Raw genomic sequence first — 15,292 nt, 5'->3', positions numbered from 1 at the left:
TTTTTTTTCTAGGTCTTTTTCCTTATTTGTGTGCTTGCCTATTTTATTTTTACAGTTTGGTGAGCCACAAAGGATAAGGAACCTAAAAATTCTGATTTTAAGGTTCAAACTGTAGACTTGGGATCGTTATCTCAGCATGGGGTCTGTTGAAGTAGCTAGAGCTGACAGTTTCACTGTAAGCCATAGTAACAGTGAGCTAAACTCTATGTTGTTAAAAAAAACTCATCTCCCAGTCAACTTGATACAAAGACTCTGCAGTCTCCAAAATCCTGGTGAATTAGCTACATAAAATCACCATGGAATTTGTTCTGTTACCTATGTCCATTCTCATTTTTACTATTATACCAGAATATATATATATATAATTTACTGGCCTATGACTTTCGAATGCCACTACTCTCATTGACAACATTACAACTAATCTCTTATGTCCCTATGCTACTATTGTTTTTCATGTACTTTTACATGATAGTCAAATCTTTGGCAGTTGTGTTTAAACATTTAAAAGCAAACATCAAACAAGCTACTGCAAAGAATGATCTAATGTTAAAAGAGAACTATCTAGAGATTAAGCTAAATAGAATGCATGCTCAATATGAGGAATTACTCATGGCTAAAAGGACAATAGCAGAAACTAAAGAATATGAAGCAACTAAATTAGAGGGTACCACTAAACCAGATAAACCAACTAAATTAGAAATGGAAACTGAAGCATTAGAAAGAAACCAGCTCACATGTTCCCTCTAAGAGAGGTACCCATGGTGAAACCAGAGCATGGTATACAGAATCTCATATGCCACAATAGATTTTCACAAGCTAATATTGACACTTTTAAGAAAAATGCCCCAAAATATGAAGAAGATCCAAAGGGAGTTATAAGACAGTTCAAGTGCTTAATTCAGCTTTACAATACTTCTTATTTGGACTTTGACATCTTTATGTATGAATTATTGACAAAAAGAGAAAAACAGCAGATTATAGATGACACTAATAATAACCTAATTGCTAATTGGCCAACTGAGGACACTGGTTGGGAAATTAACTTTGTTGGGGGTACAGAAATTTAACTACAGCCAGAGGCAATAATTGAAATTATGAGACAAAATTCCAGACATCCAGGAACCTGGTCTAAATTTGAGTACCTAAAGCAGGACATGGGAGAGACTCTCTCCACTTTCCTCAATAGAATTATTGACTGTGCAGAAAAAATGGATTGGGTTGGATTTTTTAACAGACAAAAATGTAAATCACATTCTTAGGTAGTTTGTAAAAAATGCATGCCCTGTGATCCAAAACTATTTTTGTAGTAACTGTCTAAGTTGTTTTGATATGAGTCTTGATGAAATTTGGAGAATTGCTAACTATGTTTTTGAAGATGAAAAATATTGGCAATCAGAAGAGAAAATTGATATAATTGATAACTAAAGAAATCAGAGAGCTTAAACAAAGCTAAGATCAAATGAAGTGCAGGAAAAAACAGTAGCTGCACTAATAATTTATAGACAACCCTTCCCTATCTCTTTAAATCAGATCTATTTTTACTTTGGCTTTGTCAGATATCATGATTTAAACTCCTACCCTCTTTTTTTCAGTTGAAGAGCAATAGATTTTGCTTGAGCCTTTTACTCTTACCCTGTGTGTGTCTATCTGCCTCATTTGTGTTTCTCAAAGACAACATATGGTAGGATTTTGATCTTTAATCAACTCTGCTATTTGCTTCTGTTTTATGGGTGAGTTCATCCCATTCACATTCAGAATTATTGTTACCAGCTGTGTATTCCTTAACATTTTGAATTCTTCTCCTTGTTCTGCCCTTTCTTCTTTTGCTATTTCCTTTTAAACCAGTGGCTTGTTTTTAATCAGTCCCCTTTATTCCCACCCTCAGTTTACTTCCCCTTCCACCCCTCCCTTCTCATACCCCCTTATATTTTTAGGATCTATTAAATTCCCTTCCCCCTCTCTTTCCCTACAATTTTGAACTCCCCACCCCATTACCCCACCTTGGTTTTTCCCATTCTGACTTTTTCCATAGGTTAAGATAGAATTTGATATTCCAATGGATCTAGTTGCTCTTCCTTCTCAGAATTGATTCCACTGGGAGTAAGGTTTAAGTATTACCTATTAACACTCTCTTCCTCTCCTTCTTATAAAAGTATTCATCCCTTCCCCTTTGCATGCGCCTCTTTATTTGGTATAGATTATCCTATTTTTCATATTCCTTCAAGTTTCTCTTTTTGCCATTTTGTATTTTCCACTTTTCTGTTTTTGCATATCATCTTAGACCAGTGTTGGGCAAACTATACCCCACATCCAGATGTAGTGATTAAGAAATTTCTTAAGGCAGTGATGGGTAAACTACAGCCTGAATCTGGCCTGCGGGGAATAGTTTGCCCATCACTGTCTTAGACTATTTAGTACCCCAACCTCTCCCTATGAATAAATCTTCTAATTACTATAATAGTGAATATGATTCTTGAGAGTTACACATGTCATTTTTCCATATAGGAATACAAGTAATTTGATCTTATTAAAGTCCTTAAAGAAGCAAATCAAAAGATTTTTTTTTTTCATTCCCTCTTTATTATTTATCTTTTAATGTGTTTCTTGATTTTTGTGGTTGGATATCAAACTTTCTACTTAGTTCTGGTCTTTTCTTTACAAATATTTGGAAATATTTTGTTTTGCTGAATGCTTATACTTACCTCTGAAAGTATAAAGTCAGTTTTGATGAGTAGGTGATCCTTGTATCACGGGAATTTTTATCCCACAACTCTGATATAGACAATTTTGGAAAACAAAATAAAAAAGCCAATTTTTTCCAAGTCAAGGTAGAATTTTAGAATTTATTGGAAGAGGGCAAAATTTCCCTGATAAATCTGGAATCTTGCGCATGTTACATAGAACCCCAGTGAGAGATAAAGCCATGCAGCAGAGACCTGGTTTATAAATTAGGACAGTAACAGAGTGAATATTTCCAAACAAGGAATATATCATAAGACACAGCATCATGTAGAACTTTTTTAGAAACTCTTATCCAACTACACAGCTGATTGGTTAGTTCACTTAGGAAAACATAGATTAGTCTTAAGGTCAAATCACAAGACAATAGCCTTATTTAGAGAATAGTTATGACCACCATTACCTCAGACTCATCTGATCTAGGTTATTTCCAATGAGGTGTGCTATATCAGGACATGATGCAGCACAATTGGACATGAAACTCAGATGATCAGCATCTCATGATAGATGGGAAGTATGACTTAGGGAGGGGTTGAATGTCCCCTTAGATAGAGTTTTAAGCTTTGATTAGAGATCCTTACAAAAATATTGAATTCTATTAATTGCAATTAAGATTATAATGGAATTAGATCAATCACTTTAGAAACACAATATTGATTATCTTAAACCTATCACTATCACTAAATTCCAATTAAGTATAAGGGAGTCGGGGTCTATCTTCCTGACACTTTGTTGTAGACCCAATTCTCTTGCCTTTCTGAATATCATATTCCAAGCCTTGAGGGCTTTTAGTGTGGATCTTGCCAGATCCTGTGTAATCCTGATTGGTGCTCTTTGATATCTGAATTATGTCTTTCTGGCTTCTTGTAGAATTTTCTCCTTAGTTTGGAAGCTTTTGAATTTAGCAATTATATTCTTGGGGGTTGCCTTTTGAGAATTTAGTGTAGAGGATGATCTATGGATTCTTTCAATGTCTGTTTTGCCTTCTTGTTTAAGAACATCAGGGTAGTTTTCTTGGATAATTTCTTGTGGTATGATATCCAGGTTTCTGTTGATTTCTGGGTTTTTGGGTAGTCCAATGATCCTCAAATTGACTCTTCTAGACCTGTTTTCCAGGTCATTAGATTTCTGAGTTTGATATTTCATGTTTCCTTCTATTTTATCACTCTTTTGACTTTGCTTTATTAATTCTTGCTGTCTTGTAAGATCATTGGCTTCTACTTGCCCAATTCTAGACTTTAAAGACTGGTTTTCTGCTATAAACATTTGATTTTCCTTTTCAATTTGGTCTATCCTGCTTTTCATAGTTTCCAGCAGGTCATTTCTGGTGTTCAATTTACTTATTATTTCATTTGATTTCTGGACCTCAATTTCCAAGTATGAAATTTTGTCTTTTAAACTATTACTTTCTTTTTGAACTATTTCCCACTTTTCTTGCCAAATCTCTTCCACCTTTCTCATTATCTCACATTGAACTCTTCAAGAGCTTGTGATTAATTTCCATTTTTTGGAAAAGTTTCGATGTGTTTGTTTGTCCTCCTCTGAGGTCTGGATTTTTTCTCTGTAAAAGTTATACAGAATTAGTGCATTTCTCTTCTTTTTTCTGGTGGTTATTTCTTGGGTATTGCTTGCCATCACTACGCTGATTTTCCTTCTCAGCCAGAAGTCTGAGGGAGGAGGGCAAGCTCTCTGTTTATGGAGCTATGGAGAAGTTTTTGCCTGAGGCTACTTTTCCAGTAGTCTCCTCATTCCTTCTGTCTGCTATCCCTCTTCCCTCTATCTCTGAGCCCAAGGTCCATGCTCTTTAGCCTCCTGTGGTCTCAGGTCTAGCTGCTTTCAGGGGTAGGTCCCTGGTGCTCTTAGTCAGCTGCCAAGTCCATAGAGATTGCCACATGCTCACTGTAATTCTTTTTTTTTAACCCTTGTACTTTGGTTTATTGTCTCATAGGTGGAAGATTGGTAAGGGTGGGCAATGGGGGTCAAGTGACTTGCCCAGGGTCACACAGCTGGGAAGTGGCTGAGGCCAGGTTTGAACCTAGGACCTCCTGTCTCTAGGCCTGACTCTCACTCCACTGAGCTACCCAGCTGCCCCCTCACTGTAATTCTTGAATGGTTGCTCTGGCTCTGGCACCGTAGGATGTGGTGGGGGAGGATTGATCAGCTTGAATTTTAGTGGGAGCTTTTTCAACCCCTTATAGCATGGAAATGCCCCAAACCCATGTATCTTTGATGCTGTGCCCTATTGTAGAGTCCCTTTTTTCACCAGGATTTGGTTATTTTGTCTTTTTGATGTATCATGTATGGTCAGTGGTGAGGAGAGTAAAGAGTCCTGCAACTACTCTGAAACCATGTAATTCCAGAAGTCAAAATTAACTCTTAAGAAATGAGGCTGTTAGTAGTTTCAGTAGCTTTATTACAGCAATGTAGAGATAGTAAAGAGAGAGAGAGAGAGAAATATAAGATGGAGGTAGAAAATATTGCCTAGCTAAATACCCCAAGTCCAAATCTGAGTGCCTCCAGACTGTGAATAAGAATCCAAATGAGAACCTCACCAGCCTACGAGAGTGTCTCCAGTCAAGTGTTTCACCAACCAAAGGGCTGACACCAAGAAGGTTGAGTCACAAAAGACAATCTCTAATGCCAAGATAGCAAGAGACTCACTAGAGTGAGCATCTCTCTTCAGCCTGAATCACCAACGCAGCAAGCCAAATCCAAAAGTCCACCAGAATCCAAAGTCCAGAATCAGAAAAGGCATCTGAATGAAGTGGGAATCTGAAATCAGAGTCCAAAATGGGAATCCCTGATTTCCTGTTGGGTCTCACCTTAAAAACACTTTTCTCTACCTAACAGTTCTTCCATGTCATACTCATTAACCAATCATAATTCCTTAATTTGTCTAGCACTACCCAGGGAGGGCAATGCTTATGGGATCTACTTTTTGTGGTTGAGGGTGTGAACTTCCTTTTTTAGTAAAAGGTTCTTCAAGTGCTTGACTAAGTGTGAAAGGAGAGGCACTTCAAGTTCTTGACTAAGTTAAAATAAAGAAAGGGAGTTAAAAATTCCCTTTCACAACTGTAACCATAAAGATCTTGCTTGTTGTTCCATTCCAACAATTAGAGTAGGCACTTTGAATGTCTCTTATACTTTCCCTTATTCATCTCCTAAAAAAAACAAATTTTAAAATTCATATATATTCAGATTCATGTGTATATGCATGTGGCTACAAACGTGTACATATTCTGCACGCATCATATATATATATATATACAACTTGCATTTATACTGACATGTCAGATGCCTGTGGCAGGCTGGCTACCCCACCTTTTGGTCTTCAAAAGTAAGTTTTATCACCCTGAGGAGTTAAGATGTATCTTCAAATGGTATCAGCTCAAGCCCCATTTCAGTGTGCTATTCCTAGCATAAACCAACAGTTCCAGATATCGACTTTATATCACTGATTGACTTAATGATTAGTGCCCTCACTATCAATTTAACCAGTTAACTTTACTTGGTTTTTATGGAGGCATAGTTACAAAATAAATTTAATAGGTACTGAAATTACAAAGCATTTCCTCTGACACCAGAGGTAAACTCGTTTCTCCCCCTACCCTGATCTCAGGAAAGAATGAGCTCCACTTAAAAGTTCTTCCTACAAAATAAGTATTCCACTTGTTTCATCTTCTCATTGTTTCTGGACAATCACTGAAAGTCACTGGACCTGCTGTTCCTTTGAAGGTGGTCACAGTATCTTGACTTCTGGCTTCATCCAGTGCTAGACTGCATAGATGACGTCACCCCTCAGGTCTTTGCTGATGCTGCCTTGCTTTATTATGTGTCTCCAGAGCTTGCATGGCATACAAAGCTTGTTGACTGACTGCCTGGTATCTGTGTCCTAGATCTCTGACAATTTGCTCTTCTGACTTTTTGGAGTTCACAAGGTCATAATTCAATTTTGATACTCTTTACCTAAGAACCAGAAACAATAAACTGAAAAGCGATAGAAACAGGGGCAAAGCAGTGCACTTACAAGTTACTGCCAGAGTGAGATATGATGGTCTGAGGTCTTTACTCTTTTTTACCAAAGACTTATAACATTTTGTTCTCCTCTCAAATGCAGCCAGGGAGAGGAAATTTGATTTGTTCAGTTAGTGCCTTTTTATGAACACACAGTTGGAATTCAGCTGTCCATCACCATATAAGAAGCAGTTGTAAATTAGAAAATGCCTACAAATGTACTAAAGTACACATGATGGGTTATATTAAGCATAGCCCACTGTTCAGGCTCTTAAGCCCTGGGCTTTTACTGGCTAACACCTCATTTTGATTAGTACATGCTAATTTTCTTACTTTTTTTTTAAGAAGAAAACTAATCCCCAAATTTACTCAATGATATAGAAAAAAAGCATATGCAACACAAACAAATGATCAATAAAGAACAGAATGGAAGATTTGAAGGAGATGGCACAATCACCTTCTTTTGAAGGAATTTTAAAGGTTTTATTTCAATTTGTTTCAAATGCCTTGCCTCAATTTAGAGAGTGTGAGCTAGATAATCTCAGATCTTTCTAGTCCTGTATTAATAATTCCTCTGAAAGGAAAGAAAATCATATTAAAAGCATGGAACTGAATTAATTTATTTTTATTTTTATTTATTTATTTTATAAACTCTTAACTTCTGTGTATTGGCTCCTAGGTGGAAGAGTGGTAAGGGTGGGCAATGGGGGTCAAGTGACTTGCTCAGGTTCACACAGCTGTGAAATGTCTGAGGCCAGATTTGAACCTAGGACCTCCTATTTCTAAGCCTGACTCTCAATCCTCTGAACTACCCAGCTGCCCTCTAGAATTGAATTAATTTAAAGGAACACTTCCGTAAAAAGTCAACACAACTTAAATTTCAAAGCAATATCATATTTATCACCATTAAGTTAGTGCTTAACTTTTCCCCCCATTGGTATAATATGTGGCTTATAGTCACAAATTTAATATGGAATATTCAACATTATATAAAGATTTTTAAACAAAAGTATGAAATGATAATGTGAGTAGGTATAATAAAAGGATTACGTATTTTCTAGGATGCTTATTTATATTTAAATAACTATAAGAATTACAAATAAAGGACAAACACAACAGGCTATTACTTTTGAGTTTAGATTTATTCAATTTTATGCCTGAAGTCCATTTTGATTTGGGAAAAGTTACACAGACACAGAAAGTCAAGACAAAAGTTACAAGGCAAACAATTATTAATAATCTGATAAATATCTAAAATAAAAATTAATCATTCAAGTCCCCAAACCAAATTATTGTTACATGTCTGATGTAACATATTACTTATTTTTAAAACAATGACAATAATAACATGTTATGAATACAGGAGTTGGTAAAGAGAATCACATATCCATTTCTTTTTGTCTCTGGAAAAAGTCACACTTCCCAGAAACTGAGATAGAAAATTTTCCTTTCCATACGTCTTAGATTTTCCACTAAAACTGAGCTTTTACACTGACAGGCAAGACATTTCCCTGTGTTAAAAATAAAGCAAAAGGTTTGCTCTTATACCTGTCACTCACAACACTGTCACTCTCTACCTTGTCTTTACTATATCATAAACCTGTATAGTGTGATTCATTATATGGACCAGTGGAAGAGTAGGGAAAATTCAGACCAACTCCATTTGGAGTCCTATCAGGGACTTATTGACTATGTCTGTATTCAGCTTGTGGTATTGTAGGAGTCACTAAATCAAAGCATAAAAGGTAGTTTTGAAGCCATGGCAGGAGCTTTGGGGGCTGGTTTTTATAATCTAACCATATTTATGAATCCTTAATAAAGGGAAATAAAAAGAAAGTAAGAGAACTGATGAACTTCAAAATGCTAGAAGCCAAATTATAATCAACTCTTCATCTATCTAGTCAATTAACACTTGGGAAAAAATAATTTCAATGGAATTTAGAATACCCTTCATGGTTTACACACATATGTAATTACCTCTAATACCTCTAATCATATTGATGTACAATCTGCATGGAGCTGGAGGAATGATCCAGGACAGAACAACCCTACCTCAATTTTTAAAATTTTGTGCTTCTTGGCAATTTTTAGGTCCCTTGTAGCATAATTTAATACTTGGATTTTTTTTCCTCAAGATTCTTGTAGTTTGATGCTTCTCAATAAAAATAAAATTAACTATCCAGCACTGTAAATGTTTTCATAACAGAGTGTATACTTTGTTTCTTTCCTAGTGCATGTATACTTTTCTTGAAAAAACTCAAATTATTCTATAATTCATTTTATAAATTAAAATTGAAGACTTACTACATAGAGGTGGCACAATTCTAAATACATTTTGATTTGTAAAGTAATGTAGGGTAAGACTTCCATGTCTACCAATGAATCCCTTATGACAGATTAATTAAAGGAAATTAATAGTAAAAGATGAAGCTTGAGTGGATTCTTATATATACTTTTGTGGATTAGTAGGATCAGAGATGCACTGAAGGATGCAAGGAGTGCAATTTAAGGAGTGAAATATTCACTCGTTTTTCAGTTCAATCTGATTCTTCATGAGACTCTTCAAGACCCTCTTTGTTATTTATTTGGCAAATATACTGGAATAGTTTGGCATTTCCTTCTCCAGTTCTTTTTATAGATGAAGAATTGAGGCAAACAAGGTTAAATGAGTTGACCAGGTTCACACAGATATAAATATCTGAGGCAGATTTGGACTTGTGTAGGTAAACTTTTCCTGATTCCAGTCCCAGCGTGCTGTCCTATGCACCACCCTCCTTTACTCAGAAAATATGTTATTCTTGATTAGTACAAAGGCATAGTCCTGTTTGTAGATGTCTAGGACAGCATTAAATCCCTTCATACTTAATACAGCTTTGCTACAGCCTCTCTTTCGATACTTATTATACATTACTTTTCTTTACACAATATAAACTCTAGTCAAACTCATATGTGATGTTCCCTGTAGCTTCTTTGATCCTCAGAATCATCTTATGAGGCAATTTTTTCAGGCAATAGTCTTATTTTGCAGATGAGCAAATAGAGTCAGAAAAACAAATTCATTTGTTTGTGGGCTAAATATTAAAAGGTGCATTTGTTTTAATATTTATTTTCTTTTTATTCATGCAAAACATATTTACATATTATCCCTGTTGCAAAAGAAACACACACACAAATAAACAAACAAAAGAAAGTTGGGGTTTTTTTTGTAAGTATGCTTGAAACTTTCTATACTCAGTGTTCATCAGTTCTCTCTTTGAAGAGTGACAGCAATTTTTGTCCTGGGTCCTTTAGAATTGCCTTGGATCATTGCTTGGAAGAGAATTGAGAGGAATTCCATAAATTATTACTATTACAATATTGCTACAGTATACAATGTTCTCTTTCTGTTTACTTTGCTCTCCATCAATTCATATAAAACTTCCCAGGTTTTTTTGACATCCTCCTGCTCATCATTTCTTATGGACCAATGGTATTCCATCACAACAATAAACCACAACTTGATCAATCATTTCCAATTCTTTGCCACCACAAAAAGAGCTGGTAAAATATTTTTGTACAAATATATTTAAAAGAAGTGTTTGAACCCAGGTTTCTCTTTCTCCTTTAAGTCTAAGCCTCTTTCTATCACAGCACATATGCTTTAGGGATCTGCACTATTTTGGTACTATTTGTTACAGAAAGTTATGAGAAATGTATATATATATATATATATGGAAAGCATTTGGCTAGAAGCTGATGAATTAACTTCTAGTCCTCATTCTGATGCTTTTTGTGTGTTTGTAGGAAATTCTTTGACTTTTCTGAGCCTCATTTTCCCTATCTATAAAATAATTGCATCAGATGAGATTAGCTTGTGTGGTACCATTCAACATAAAGAGTCTTCAATACAGTAATGTTTCCTGACCTTAAGGAGGTTTTGAAATGTCTGAGAAGAAAACATGAATATACATGGAATCATAGCTTATGATATACTACCCTCTGCTATATTATGAAATGTGAAGTCATTTGATAAAAACATAAAAAGTTATGTGGGAATCAGGGAGAGAAGGAAATTAATAAGGGGTAGAATACATGGGAAAGTCTGCTTAGAATTCATGTATCAAAACCTGAATGATGCTTAGGATAAGAAAGGTGGAAGAGAGAAAACAAAGTTACCAGCACTGCTAAGATTTAGGATTTTTAAATTCCAACTTGTCTTCCTCTACTACAACCCTCCCAAGTCCCTCAGCAAACCCTTGAATCTTTGGTTGTCATCATATAATGTGCTCTCATTGGACTGAATAGGTTTCTGGGGGTAAAAGATGTACAAAGTTCATTTGGAATTCTTAAAGCTATGTATAAATCACATAGAATTATAATGCATATAAATTTCAAAAATACAGTTTTATATATATGCATGGAATATTGAAATTTAACCCAACAGATGTTGAGTGAATTCTTCATAATTCTCCAAAACTTAAATTATACATATATTTGTGTTCAGAGAATGGAATTAGATTGTAAATTGGTATCTCTCAATCCACTTTCATGTGACCTATTAACTCGGTCTAAAACAGAATAATGAAAGAAGAGAAGAAGAGGGTAAAAGCGAGGGGGCACAAGGAGAGTAAGAGAGTTTAACAAACTCAGGAATAAAAGTGGAGGAAAAAAGAGGCTTATGACAATAATAATAGAGTCATTACATCTATAACTAAAGTAAGATCTCAGTTCAAATATAGATTCAAATGATTATGGGCTGAGTGACCCTAGGTAAGTTACTTAACCTCCTTTAGCCTCAGTTCTTTTTATCTATAAATGAGCATATTATCATCAGAGAGTTATTTTAAGAATCTAATTTTTAAAAACTATAAAAACAATTGTAATTTGATATGAAAGAAAAAAATTTAAAGGACTCTGCCAACATTTAAGTGCTATACGGTCAATGCTCATGATTTGTGGTAGTTCTGTTCTATAAAGTTACCCAAATACTGAATTAATTAATATTGAACCATTGCTCCTAGGGGAAATACAAGATTAGGTTCCTGTGAACCTCTGGCCACAACATTTACTTTACCACTTTGTAGAGCAGCATCAATATAGATTGGCAATTTTCCTTTTTTTTATTTGGGGGGTGGGATGTATTCTATTTTTGATTCATTAACATTGAACTCATGACCAATAGCAGTGTAACTCATGCTTGAATGAAGCTTATCTAAAACTCATATTTTTTTTCCCTCATGGGGCACATTGTTGCTGCCTTGTACTTATGAACAGTAAGGAGCACTTCAGCATGCTTGGGGGGCCATTTTTAATAGCAAAATCACCATTGAAAAGCAAAAAAATGTGAAGAATGTGGCAGTAAATAAATTGTAAAAAGGACAAAGTGCAAGACCTGGAGTCAAGCAAATCTTGAGTTCAAATCATGCCATAGTACTTTCTATTTATGTGACTATGGGCGAGTCACTTAACTTCTGTATACCTCAGTTTCCACATCTATAAAATGCAGGTAATAGTAAGATGCATTATAGAATGAGATCTGAAACAAGAAGGCAAATTATTGCTTTGTTTGACCTCAGCTGAGCCTTAGGTGTCCAGTGATTCAGATTGGTTTTGTTGTTTTGCATTCGTCTGGTAAGGACTACAAAAATGCCACAAGTATTTGTTTTGGATTTACAAATAAATTTTAGTGAGTAAGCAAATTCACAAATATACCATCTACAAATAATGATTGATGGTACATATATTAGCTATTAATATTACAAATTTGTTTCCTTTGACCACTTGAAAATAACCCAGTCTCCAAAACCACCAAGAATGAAGTACTCACCTCTATGTTATACTCTTATTGAAATTAATTTTTCTGACAACAGTAAGGGACTACTTAGTTTCTCTCTCACTACGAAGAACTCAAAAGCAATTTTAATCTACATTGACATCAGTATCTTAATGGTGGGATACTTAACAGACATTCTTTATAAATACCACAGGGAAAACTAAAGAATGAAACATGGGAAGGATGTAGCCTTTCAAAGTTAAAGAATCAAAACTGCTTAGAGTAAAGGGAATATTTTGTGGAGTTTAGAATATTGGAATGGGGCCAAATCATTTAGATGAGACCAGATATAAAGGCTGTAGAAAGCCAGGAAGAGGGCTTCAAACTTATTGTGATAGAAAAAAGCCAGTGGATCCATTTGAGTAGTTAAGTGGCATGAAGAATACTGTTTTAAGTACAATTAACACTGACAATGGTTTAAGAGAGACGACTGGGAAAAAATGAGACGTAGAATGTATTTTTAAAATCAAACAATGCAGGAACTATTATGCATGATAATTACATACAACAGACTTATTTTAAAACATTCTTTAATATGAGCAATTTTTTTAACTAAATACATGATCTGAATAAATTTTTTAATTCTTCAGCTATATAGAAGCTTTCTGATTTACACTTACATATCTCTTCATGCTTAAGTAAATTCTGCTGCCTGGTTTTATATTTGGAGTCAAGAATTGACAAGTTCAGGAATCAGTATTCTATTTTGGCTATGTTTTATATGGGATATTAATGTTAAATAATTATGAAACAATAAGTAAAAGTGATATGTTGGAGAATCATAAATACCAATTAAGGAGCTTGCAATTTAGTGCAATTAATAGAAACCCAGGGAATATTTTGTTGCATTTATCCCCAAAGCTCTTAGAAAGTATTAGAATAATTTCAACATCCAATTGATAAAAATGAGCACATTTACCTATTTATTAATGTATATTCACTTATTTATTCATTGATAAAACTACTTTCTGTCAAAGTATGCAGACACTGTAAATAGACCAAAGCATACTGGATCCAAACTGTGTGTGCCAGCCCTTGACAACAGTCCAACTCAGTGGTTTATATGCTCTGAGTTTAATAGACTATGTATTTTTATTCATTGTATTGTATCACTATTTCCATGCCATGTAAGAGTACAAATTAAATATTCTGAAGAAGTATATATCCACATAATCAATCCACATCACATTTAGTAAGTCTTATGGGATGGATCTTTCTACCAAGGTAAGCTGAAGAGAGTCTAGAAACAAGTCCCTGTCCTTGAGGCCCTAGATGATTCTTATCAATAGCTCATTGCCACAGGCTTCTGATATCTTCTTGACCTCTAAACAGAATGCTTAAGAAACCTTAATTGGATTCCTAGGGCACTTATTCTGCTTGAATATTTTCACTACAAATAGTGTTCCAGAATTGGGAAGCAGATGAATTAACAACAGCAGCAGCAGCAGCAGTAACAACAAGCCAACATTTAAGGACAGTGTTAGATGGCATGTTGTACAGAGTGCCAAAACTGGAGGGAGGCAAATCCTGAATTCAAATCTTACCTTAGACACTTTCTAATTGTATGAGCATGGTTGTAGAGAGCCATTGGAGAAACAGGGTCAAAATTAGGGCCTATTATCTGGATTCCCTACATGACCAATCCAGGCTGAGGCAGTCTTTGTGTTTGGTCCTGGTCACCTGAACCCTGAAAAGCTCTGGTACCAGTAGGTAGGTTAATCCAAAAACAACTTGACCCCTCCAGGAGGCTATTAGGAGTCATTTAGAGAAATAGAGTCTGTAATAGATGTTTTATCTGGATCCCATTACAAAATCATCGGCAAGTAAAACTGTGTATGATTTTTCTGCACTGCATGTCAGATGCAGACAGAATGGGCCATCTAAGGTAAAAATCTAAGGCTCCTCTTTTAATTCATTTTCAGATCCCCACCTTTTCTTAATATTCTTATTAGAAAGCTTTGAGTCTTTAGCAGACCAGAAGCTACTGAGTTAACAATTTCTCTCCTTGATAATTAAGAAGCCTGAACTCTAAACTCTACTTAGATAAGGCTGGAGCCGGACTTTATCTGACCAGGTGCAGTCCTGTAAATCAAGGCAGAAAGCAATTAGTAAAAATCTCCATGAAATATGTTTCTGCTCCCAGAATTGACCCCCTACTAATTGGTGGTTGGAATTTTGCCTTTGACCCTGGACCTGTCTTTCTACTTTTTAGACTTTAATGGGTTGTCTATGATTTGTAACCCCTTCACAGCTGTGACTCTTTCTTTGTTTGAAACCAGTATAAAATAAACCCCAAACTCCAGAGAGGTTAGATCAGCTATGGGCTAAACAATTAGTCTGGCTGTTCTCATTTTCTGTTTCCTGTCTTTTCAATCTGATGCCATTAAACGCCACTCAGGACCCCTACCATATAGAGCTGGTGCTCTATACATGGTCAAGTCATTTAACCTCTGTCTAGCTCAGTCTCCTCCCAAGGTTTTTGAAAGGATAAAATCAGATAATATTTGTAAAGTGCTTCTTAAACCTTAAAGCACTCTAGGCCTGGCTCTCAATCCAATGAGTCACTTAGCTGCCTCTATTTCTTTTTATTTTTGTCAAGAACCACTGTGTGGCAATTAATAGGCTTCTCCCTGCCCATCAAGGATAAAACTCTTCTAGGTTGCTTAATCTAAAGACATCAAATAACACCCAGCCAGAGAGTGAGAAAAAGCAAGTGTACTCCTTCTG

The sequence above is a fragment of the Gracilinanus agilis genome, chromosome 1, assembly GCF_016433145.1.
Source record: "Gracilinanus agilis isolate LMUSP501 chromosome 1, AgileGrace, whole genome shotgun sequence".
Taxonomy (NCBI): Eukaryota; Metazoa; Chordata; class Mammalia; order Didelphimorphia; family Didelphidae; genus Gracilinanus; species Gracilinanus agilis.
This window is presented reverse-complemented; position numbering follows the sequence as displayed.